The sequence below is a fragment of the Oncorhynchus masou genome, chromosome 11 (genome assembly GCF_036934945.1).
Source record: "Oncorhynchus masou masou isolate Uvic2021 chromosome 11, UVic_Omas_1.1, whole genome shotgun sequence".
Classification (NCBI taxonomy): domain Eukaryota; kingdom Metazoa; phylum Chordata; class Actinopteri; order Salmoniformes; family Salmonidae; genus Oncorhynchus; species Oncorhynchus masou.
In genome coordinates this window covers 24,091,033-24,102,508 of record NC_088222.1, presented here as the reverse complement: position 1 = coordinate 24,102,508, position 11,476 = coordinate 24,091,033, and the positions used below count along the sequence as shown (strand labels likewise).

General features: G+C 41.4%; 1 pseudogene; it reads left to right on the top strand.

Annotated features, from left to right (window-relative positions):
• Positions 1–1,950: 1,950 nt before the first annotated feature.
• LOC135547944 (short transient receptor potential channel 7-like) lies at positions 1,951–10,378 on the top strand (annotated as a pseudogene).
• Positions 10,379–11,476: the final 1,098 nt, after the last annotated feature.

The following is an 11,476-nucleotide window of genomic DNA, read 5'->3' as shown; positions in this document are numbered from 1 at the left end:
TGTAATCAACACCATGAGAGAATCTCAATTGCATACTCCAATTATGATCTCGCGTCTTTCTCAAAACCCATTGGATGAGAAATCCAGAGGTCCCGTCCCTTTGACCTTATCCTCCAATGAGCTTTGAGCAGTAGGAAGGAGTACACTATTTAGATTTTCCCATGACTTGGCATATTCTACCCGTCCTCTGTCCTGTCAGACAGACAGAAACAGCATTATAAACAGTGATGGATTTACAGAATCGTGTGAAGCTAGAAAAATGAGCTTTATGTATATTTTTATGTGGTAGTTTATTTACATTGTCTTTGATATTCAAAGAAGATCTTCAAAATATTCATAATGCAGCTTAGTTCATTTGAAATATCAGACATTCTGTGTCTATCCATGTTTACAGCATATAGGGCTATGCTACCATTACTCATTCTACATTTTCTCATATCCCAGTAATATAACATATGTTAAGTAGCCTCCATTTATATTAAAACTTCAAATTTTCACTCTAAATTTATGGGAAGTGTTTTCCTGGAGCTCCACAGTTGTCAGAGCAGCTTGGTAACCAGGCACGGAGGGCTCTCCATCAAGCAGCATTGAGCAGTGTGGGCTTTCGACACTCATGACAGAGGTGTTCCTCCAGTAATCAAAGCCATTGATCCTGGCATCTAAGGGTCATGCAAGGCCATTGACTAGGCTAAACCAGAGGGATCCTATAATAACCTGGACTCTGAACTCTTGTTGTTTTTCACTGATTTGCCAGGCACATTATTTTGTACTTTTCCTATTTTCTTTGTCAACTTCAATGATTTTATTTGTTAAAGCTGCATGTACGACCCATATAGACACAGATTTGTTATTGTAATCTAATCGACTGAAAATAATGACATGAATGGGTGCCACTGACTGTACCACTGATACTATAAATATATATAATAGTTGTTTTTTGTTAGGGTCTGGACGTCGGGCCCCCTCCCCAATATGAACACGTCATAAACCATGACAAATGTTTAGATTTACGGGAAATTAGCTTTAAAACTGCAACATTTTCTCTCAGCCTCATTGCAAAATAGGCAAAATATATAGATGAGCAGGAAATTAGCTATACATCTCAATATTTTCTCTCTGCCCCATGGCAAAATGTGTATAATTGTAGGCAGTTAGCTGTTTTCCGCAAAAACAACAAATTACAAAAACCTTGCTAGGGCCTTGCGAAACTGTTTGATACGCCACGGATGAGTGTAAGCAAGATTGCATACATATATCATTTCTCACACAAAACAAGATCAGTGCCCAAGCACATAACATTCAAGTAATAAATCTAAATACAACCTTTGGTTATGAAATATCTCTCATTGCTCAATGCTGAAACGAGAAAGCTGTCGGGCCAAATGAGTTACGTTCTCTGGCATAGACAAAATTGTGTTTGCGTGCATAGTGTGTCACATTAGATTAGATTAGCATAATGCGCTACCTGCTGCACTACAGAACACACCAGTCTTGATAGCCCTGTTTGCATTTGAAGTGGACCAAAGCCCCAAAGTAGGATGTTGGGATTCAACAGACAGCCCCAATTCATCATGAAATATTTGGCAGTTCACAGACGCCAATTATTGCACCTGACATGTTATAAATGGGTACCTGCTCCACTAGATCACACAACAGGGATTGAGTCTGACATGTTAAAAGGGCCTTCTCCATTATACATCACACAGTAGTTGAGTTTATGTCAACCTTTTTGGAGATGAAAACCCGTTTTGATTACCACTTGCTGACAGACAAAAGTATCTCAATTGATTTGGATTTTAGTTTACATCAGTTTACATCTGATTTGCTCCCCATTATTTATTGTGACTGCTCAAGAGTGATGTATTGGTAGCTATTTGTTAAATCTTTTTGTTTCAGAACCAGGACTAGACTATGGAAAGACTGTTGGAACCACCCTGAAGCGACACACTCATGATGAGAGCAGCCGCGGATTCCTCCCCACCCAATAGAGAGGAAGGTCATGAGAGCGCACCTCAGCAGTGGGAGGTTGATACCCAACCGTTGCCATCAACTGTTGTCGATGATACTCCGCTTTTAAATCCCCCATCTTTATCCCGATGTATGACTCTTCTTCCGGATGATTTGTACAGACAACGACAGAATCCGATAGGAGAGTGGTATGATAACACTGTGTACAGCAAGGCCGACCATCACAACCAACAAATCGTTTCGATGAACACATATGAGGACCACAACGGTATATATCAGACTCAAGTAGATGAAATCCCTAGGAATTCAGATGTCGAGGCGCACGATTTCGAAAGTCAGTGGGATCATTCTGAGTTCGATCACAGAAACTTCACTCAGAAAACGTAAGTGCGACACTTGGGAGATAAATCACCATCATAATAGTACCAGGACATTATGTCCTATAAGCAAGAGTGTCCCTTATACTTCAGGTTGAGTCAGTGGAAAAGTCGCTTTGATTTTTGTTCGACATTTGATATCAAATCAAAGGAACAAGCTTGCCTTTTATAATGTGCAAAATCTCAATATTTACAGCTGCAATATGTAATTTTTTGGACGACCCAACGAAATTCACATAGACATTTTTGTTATAGATCTGTCATTCTCATTGAAAGTCTAAGAAGGGGTATATGTGTTCTATGTGCACTTTTTCAATGCTTCCGGTTGTTAAATTGAGTTTTTGTGTCTTTTGCTTTCAGTTTTGTATGCCAGCTTCAAACAGCTGAAAATATATTTTTAGTTATGGAAAGACATTTCAGAGCGGTTTAGATGGTACAATGATTTTCTACACTATACTTACTTATTTTGTCACATAATCTGAAATTAAGCAAACCATTCAAATTTTAGCAATCAGGAAATGGCGAAGCGATTTCTACACCGTGCATCTTTAATTGAAAACGTTTTCTTGGTTGTTTTACATGGCAGGCTACACCGCCTTCTTGAAATTATGAATATTAATAAATGGCTCATTCTGGGATATGTCATGCTGTTCAATTGTCTTATAATGTAATATAGTATAGACATATATTCCTGTATAATAACATATACATTTATGATGAGGAGTGACCATTTTAGTATGTAAATTCTGGTGGGGCAAACCAAAAAATATGTATTTTAAATGCATGCCAGCAAAGCCACTACACAACACAACACTGAACAATACATGAATTGCACTATAACGGTGACAAACGGTGCCCACAAACTGTTAGGGCTTACATAAAGCTGTCCCAACAGCAGAGCGTTCTTTTCAGCACCATGGAGTGAATCTTTATCATTGCTACACCTGGCTATCAGCGGAGCCTTGTCTGTCAGGAGGAGTGGGCCACAATTCACCCAACTTATTGTGGGAAGCTTGTTAAGTCTACCCGAAACGTTTGACCCAAGTCAAACAATTTCAAGCTAATACTACCAAATATTAATTGAGTGTATGTAAACTTCTGACCCACTGGGAATGTGATGAAATAAATATAAGCTCAAATAAATCATTCTCTCTACAATTATTCTGACATTTCACATTCTAACAATAAAGTGTTGATCCTAACTGGCCTAAAACAGGGAATCTTTCACTGGGATTAAATGTCAGGAATTGTGAAATACAGAGTTTAAATGTATTTGGCTAAGGTGTATGTAAACTTCCGACTTCAACTGTGTATATATTTCTTGGAGCCCCACCTTCCGTGAATGACGTGTCGGCACTGCTCATGAGTCTAGTACAACTATCTTCCTACACCTGTCTTACCTTTATATAATCCAAATTATAAGTAGGCCTGTTTATGATATATTATTTATAACGCTCCCATTTCGAGCATTTGCAAATATGTGTAAAACTATTGTATCCTGTTGATCACATGGACTGTCAGGCCTTGCATTCATAGCCCCATTTATGAATTGGGGCTATGAATGGTGGTAACATATCCCTGGGCCCATCCTTCCGCTTCATTTTACAAGTAGCTGGGCCGCTGTCATTGGACTGGACAGATTGTACAGCTTTCTGAATGGAGGTTACTTAAAGAACACCATGAGGATGCATTTATTTAACTGGGCATATGAACTCTATATAGAGAGGACTGGATTGAGACAGAAGTCCCCATCAGGACTTCAGGACATGTTTTGCTTAGCTGGTACATTGGCTTTCAATCAAAGCCATCAGAATTCAACACATGTCGATCACACCTCTCTCCATAGAGACCAAAACCTGTCATCCAGTTGCTCAATAAAAATACTCAACAGACCAAGGATGTTGTGTATTATAAACTGAGTGGTTCAAGCACTGAAGGCTGATTGGCTGACAGACCGTATACCGCAGGTAGGACAAAACATTTATTTTGACTAATTAGGTTGGTAACCGGTGTATAATAGTAATAAGGCACCTCAGGGATAGTGGTATGTGTCCAGGCACGTTGTGTAGTGCATAAGAACAGCTCTTAGCCCGGGTTTATTGGCCATTTATTGTACCACATCTCCTCGAGTCTCATTGCTTAATTATACATGCTGAAATTCCATAATCATGCCATTGTAGAAAACAAAAAGTATCCAAGCACTCCTTGACTATCATTTTGGAAAGTATAAACATCTGCTCTGAATGTTGGGTTTTTTTTCTACTCACTTTTCTCTTCAATTCCTGTGATCTTCCTTCTGGACTGAATAGATGTTTTGTCACCGTCTTTCTCCATTCAGATTTGAGACCATGCACCATAGAAAAACTACTGTGCGAGAGAAGGGTCGTCGGCAGGCTATCCGTGGACCAGCCTATATGTTCAGTGAGCGGGGCATCAGTCTCACTTCAGAGGAGGAGCGCTTCCTAGACTCTGCTGAGTATGGGAACGTCCCAGTGGTGCGTAAGATGCTGGAAGGAAGAGTCCAAGACCATTATCGTCAACTGTGTGGACTACATGGGCCAGAAGGCACTGCAGTTGGCCGTGAGTAATGAGCACTTGGAAGTGACAGAACTACTGCTGAAGAAGGAGGGTCTGGCTCGTGTGGGCGATGGCCTTCTCTTGGCCATCAGTAAGGGCTATGTGCGTATCGTAGAGGCTATCTTGGCCCACCCTGCATTCGGAGGCGGGCTTCGCCTCACTTTAAGCCCCCTGGAGCAGGAGCTACGAGATGAGGACTTTTATGCCTACGACGGCACACGTTTCTCCCATGACGTGTCCCCGGTCATCCTGGCTGCACACTGCCAGGAGTATGAGATAGTGCACACTCTGTTTTCTGAAGGGAGCCCGTATCGAGAAGCCCCATTACTATTTCTGTAAGTGTAGCGAGTGTCATGACAAGCAGTGCCGTGACTCGTTCAGCCACTCCCGCTCCAGGATGAATGCTTATAAAGGGCTAGCCAGCGCTGCTTACCTGTCCCTATCTAGTGAGGACCCTGTATTCACCGCTCTGGAGCTCAGCAACGAGCTGGCTCGCCTTGCCAACATCGAGACTGAGTTCAAGGTGAGAAACACAAAGACCAAGCTTGAGGATTAGAAGAAGGGGGTTCACAGTTAAATAATATTTTCATCGGTGTAATGTATTGGCTTGCTTTCTCTCTCATATGCTCTCCACCCTCTCACTAATTTAACAATACGGGCTCAAAGCTTTGTGCAGATATTTCTGAAAGAGCTGATTTCAGTCTTTTGATCACACAGACATGATTAATTGGGCAGATATCAAATCAGGTAATACACGTACGTGCACTACACTCAAATATTATTGGAGTGATGACACACTTATATTATTGGAACCGCTTTGAGAAAATTAAGATTGGGAACACACTCAAATGAGTCATTGACCTTGTGACATGTTTAGAAATTATTGCAATATCTGAGTGTACTGTATGTCAGGCTTTGCAACATATTGCCCACCCTCAACATACAAGGTATTCATGTAGCTTTTTCAAGAATAAGTCTAATCAGGGATTTTCATATCCAGTCTGTTGACTCCTGGTATTGCTGGAGCTGTTCATAAATAATACTCCACAGGTCTGTCTAATCTATTTTATCCTGATTGTTGACCTCTCCAAATATTGTGTTGAGGTTTAAAATTGATGGGTATGAATATAGACACACACAAATACAGTATCTCCTCATACATTTTATAAGACACTTTTATCCAGAGTGACTTAGAGCTGTGAGTGCATATGTTTAAATACATTTTTTATTTTTGTACTGGTCCCCTGTGGGATTTGAACCCACAAACCTGGTGTTGCATGCTCCATGCTCTACCAACTGAGCCACACAGAACATGAACACGTAGATGCACGCCAGCACACACACAGTTCATGCTCATTATAAAGAACCACTATGTGTGACAAACACAAACATGGTTGATCTGTGGTGTTCCAGGTTTCTTTTAGAATATTTTACATGCAGGCCAAAAAGTGAGACACTGACACATAATAGCAATCCATCAAAAGTTGTGACCCCTGGAGTTTGCATCATTTTCAATCATTCTTACATACAGTAAGTCTCTCTCTCTCTTCTCTCTGTGTATAATGACTACAGGAAGCTATCCATGCAGTGTAAAGAATTTGTGGTGGGAGTGCTTGACTTATGCAGAGACACGGAGGAGGTGGAGGCCATTTTGAATGGGGATGTGGACCAAGCTCTGCCCGGCGATCACAGTCGACCCTGCCTCAGTCGGGTCAAACTGGCCATTAAGTACGAGGTCAAGAAGGTTCGCTGATTCACTCGAGCTGAATCAAACATATTTTTTTCAAACAGCCATTTTAAATGTTAATCTCTCTCTGGTGGTTGTGCGTGTCTGTAATTGTCTTTCAAAACACTCAGTAGTCTTCATTTGAAAAGTAATCAATCTCAAGGGCACAATGAGAAACACACTTTTGAGTATATTTTCCCATTCTACCCATCCCCTAAAAAGGGTTTATTATTTTAAAAAACTGAAATGGGGCCTAAATGAAATAGGTGTTTTACAGCTGTTTAACAACCATCAATGTAGGAATTCTACAACGCAATAATATGCAAGGTATGACAAAACAGACAACCTCTGCCTCTGGTTATCAATGTTGTAGTATGTCAAAGTGATTTTTCATTATGTCTCTAGTTTGTGGCCCATCCTAACAGCCAGCAGCAGCTCCTGACCCTGTGGTATAAGAACCTAGCAGGACTTAGGCAGCAGTCTGCTGGGGTGAAATGCTGGATAGTCCTGGGAGTGGCTATTGGCCTTCCTTTCCTCTCAATCGCATACGGGATAGTGCCCTGCAGTAAGGTACATACACAAACCCCTTTCTATTGTCTTCTCAGAATCACTCATTAACACATGATCCAGGCTGCATCACATCCATCCGTGATTGGGAGTCCCACAGGGCGACGCACAATTGTCCCAGCGTCGTCCGGGTTTGGCCGTCATTGTAAAATAAGAATTTGTTCTTAACTGACTTGCCTAGTTAAATAAAGGTTAAATAAAAACAAAACATAAAATAATAATATTAAAAATATGTGTTTTACCTCTACCTACATGTACATATTACCTCAATTACCTAGACTAACCTGTGCCCCCGCACATTGATTCTGTACCCGTACCCCCTGTATATCCACTCGCTACAGTTATTTTACTGCTGCTCTTTAATTATATAATTTTTCTATTTTATTCTTAACACTTATTTTTCTTAACTGCATTGTTGGTTACGGGCTTGTAAATTAAGCATTTCACTGTAAGGTCTACAGCTTTTGTATTTGGTGCATCTGACAATTACAATTTGATTTGGGTATATATCATGAGTTTGATGGTTGCTGTTTATGTGGTTGATTTCCTCTGTATTAGTTCGGTCAGATTCTCCGTAGCCCCCGTCATGAAGTTTGTGGCCCATGCTGTTTCATTCACCATCTTTTTTGGACTGCTGGTAATCAATGCCTCGAACCGCTTCGAGGGAGTAAAGAACCTTCCCAATGAGACTATAACAGACCACCCTCTTCAGGTGTTCAGGGTCAAAACCAGTCAATTCTCCTGGACTGAGATGCTCATCATGAATTGGGTGATTGGTAAATTACTCAGATTTACAAACAGCTGCTTTTTTGGGGAGAGACATTATTATCCAGTCTATTCATATCTCCTTGTTCATATCTCTTTACCACGGTATAATCTGAATGAAATCTGAATGTACTGAAATAATTTCACTCGTATGCTCCAAACAGACGGCTTTTGCACTAAAAAGCACTCTTCTCTTTGTTAGGGATGATCTGGTCGGAGTGTAAGGAGATCTGGGCTGATGTGCCAAGGGAGTACATCATGCACCTGTGGAACGTACTAGACTTTGGCATGCTGTCCATCTTCGTGGCATCCTTCACGGCTCGACTCATGGCCTTCCTGAGGGCCTCTGAGGCCCAGTTATATTTAGACATGTACGTTCCCAACATAGACCTGAGCAACGCCTCACTGCCTTCAAATGTAGCATATTACACTCATGGTCAGTGCAAGTGATATGTTATTATTAAAAGATGATTATAATAATAGCATAGGTCCAACTCTGTCTACAGGCTAACAGGGTGTGTATGTAGCATTACAGTAACCTTTGTGTCATAAAACGAACAAGTGCTGCCACCGTTTCTCTCTCGCTCTCTCAGCAAGGAACAGGTGGTTACCCTCCGACCCTCAGCTCATCTCCGAAGGTTTGTACTCCATTGCAGTGGTGCTCAGTTTCTCCCGCATTGCCTACATCTTGCCGGTCAATGAGAGCTTTGGCCCACTTCAAATCTCCCTCTGTCGGACGGTCAAGGACATCGTCAATTTCATGGTCATTTTCATAATGGTCATCCTGGCTTTCATGATTGGCATGTTCAATCTATATTCTTATTACCTTGGTGCCAAGTACAACCCTGCCTTCACCACGTAAGTACCCTCCTGCCTATTCTTGTAAATGAAATGCTTTAAGAAGAGATGTATTCATTTATTATTATTATTAATTTGTGTGCTATTTGTTTATGTCTGTGTCCACACGTATACTACTCGAGTGTGTGCGTGAGTGTGTGCGTTGTTTGATTATTTATGTGTATGTGTTCACAGAGTGGAGGAGAGCTTTAAGACTCTATTCTGGTCCATCTTCGGCTTGTCTGAAGTTATCTCTGTGGTCTTGAAGTATGACCATAAGTTCATAGAGAACATTGGTTATGTTCTCTTTGGCTTCTACAATGTAACCATGGTAATCGTACTGCTCAACATGCTGATTGCAATGATCAATCACTCCTATCAGGAGATTGAGGTGAGACTAGGAAGCAATAGGCTTAAACACCACTAGGGAATTCGCATGAAATCAAATGTCAATAATCACTGTATTGAGTTCAAAGGGGAATAATGTCCATTTAGAGTATGTGTGAGTATTATACTGTTATGTTCATGTTGTATTCATGTACCTTTTTATGAGTGTAATGTTGCGAGCAATTTTGGTAAAATTATCAGACCATACTAGATGACTTAAAATAAATGAGTCATTGCCTCTTTCCTATCACTCTCCACTTATGCTCTCACTGGTGGTCTGTCTCAATCTCAATAGGAGGATGCTGATGTGGAGTGGAAGTTTGCCTGTGCTAAACTCTGGCTGTCCTACTTTGACGAGGGGCATACTCTTCCCCCACCATTTAACCTGGTTCCCAGCCCCAAGTCCTTCTATTACCTAGTCCTGCGCACAAGGGCTTGTCTGGTGAGGCTGTGCAAGGCCACAGCCTGTCTCCAAGACAACCAGCGGGAGACGGCCATAATCAATTTGCGATTTAAGGTCAGAAGTCGGCTTTGAGGGAGTGGCTGTAGCCAGTTTGGATATCTGCCTCGTTAGATGTTGTCAGTCTTTAATGGATTTTTTAATAGGTGTGTGGTTTCTGTTCGGTTTCAGAACAATCAGTACAGACCTCAAACAAGGACACCAGGGCAGGATGACTTCACCATTAAACATCCTACTCGATACCAGGTACTTCCTCCATACCAGTCAATTTGATTAATTAGCAAGATCAGACGATACTCAGAAGTGCTACATTTTGAACCGTTGTCTCTTAAGATTCTCTCTTTTCTTGACAGAAACTGATGAAGAGGCTCATTAAGCGATATGTGTTAAAGGCTCAGGTTGACGGTGAAAATGACAAAATCAACAAAGGTGATTTATGATTCATATCCATATGTAAGATCAGAAAGCTGTTACGCCCTCTTAACGGAAGACTGATCATTCTTACAACTGCAAGACCGTGACATGGAGCTGTAGTGGATTGAGTGATTAATAACCTGCCATGCATCCCTTGCAGGGGGGCTGAAGTAGATCAAGCAGGACATCTCCAGCCTGAGATATGAGCTTCTGGAAGAGAATTCTCAGGCCACAGAGGAACTAGCTGACTTGATCCAAAAGCTTGGTGACAAGCTTAGCAAGAACGCCAAGAAACCTTGATGGAAGTTGAGGGGTGTCCTCTGTATAAGAGCTTTGTATAAAACCTTCAAACTTACGTTTGTCAAAAGAGAGTTCAGGGTCCAGAGTAACGCGGAGGTTCTTCACAGTTTTAATTGAGATGACTGTAAAACCATCAAGATTAATGGTCAGATTTAACAGAAGATCTCTGTGTTTCTTGGGACCTAAAACAAGCATCTCTGTTTTGTCCGAGTTTAAAAGTAGAAAATATGCCGCCATCCACTTCCTTATGTCGGAAACACAGACTTCCAGGGAGGGCAATTTTGGGGCTTCACCATATTTCATCGAAATGTACAGCTGGATGTCATCTGCATAGCAGAAAAAGTTAACATTATGTTTCCGAATGACATCACCAAGAGTTAAAATAAAACAGATGAACACCGAATGAACACCGAAATTTACAGTTGATATGTCAGAGGACAAACCATTCAGAGACTAACTGATATCTTTCCGACAGACAAGATCTAAACGAGGCCAGAACTTGTCAGTGTAGACCAATTTGGGTTTCCAAGCTCTCCAAAAGAATGTGGTGATTGATGGTATCAAAAGCACCGCTAAGGTCTAGGAGCACGAGGACAGATGCATAAGTGTCACGTTCTGACCTTAGTTCCTTTGTTTTGTCTTTGTTTTAGTATGGTCAGGGTGTGAGTTGGGGTGGGCAGTCTGTTTGTTTTTCTATGTTGGTTTTTGTGTTCGGCCTCGTATGGTTCTCAATCAGATGCAGGGGTCGTTAGTTGTCTCAGATTGAGAATCATGTTTAGGTAGCCTTTTTCCACCTGGGTTTCGTGGGTGTTTATTTCTTGTTTAGTGTTTTGTCATTCACCTTACGGGACTGTTCGTTTGTTGTTTATTGTTTATGTTCAGTGTTCATTTTGCCTCATTAAATTATGGACACTTACCACGCTGCATTTTGGTCCTCCAATCCTTCTCGCTGCTACTCCTCAGAAGAGGAGGACGAGATCCCTTATAGAAACACCCACCACAAAAGGACCAAACAGCGTGGTAACGGGCAGCAGCGGCAGCGATACTTGGAGAACTGGACTTGGGAGGAGATTCCAGACGGCAAGGGACCATGGGCAC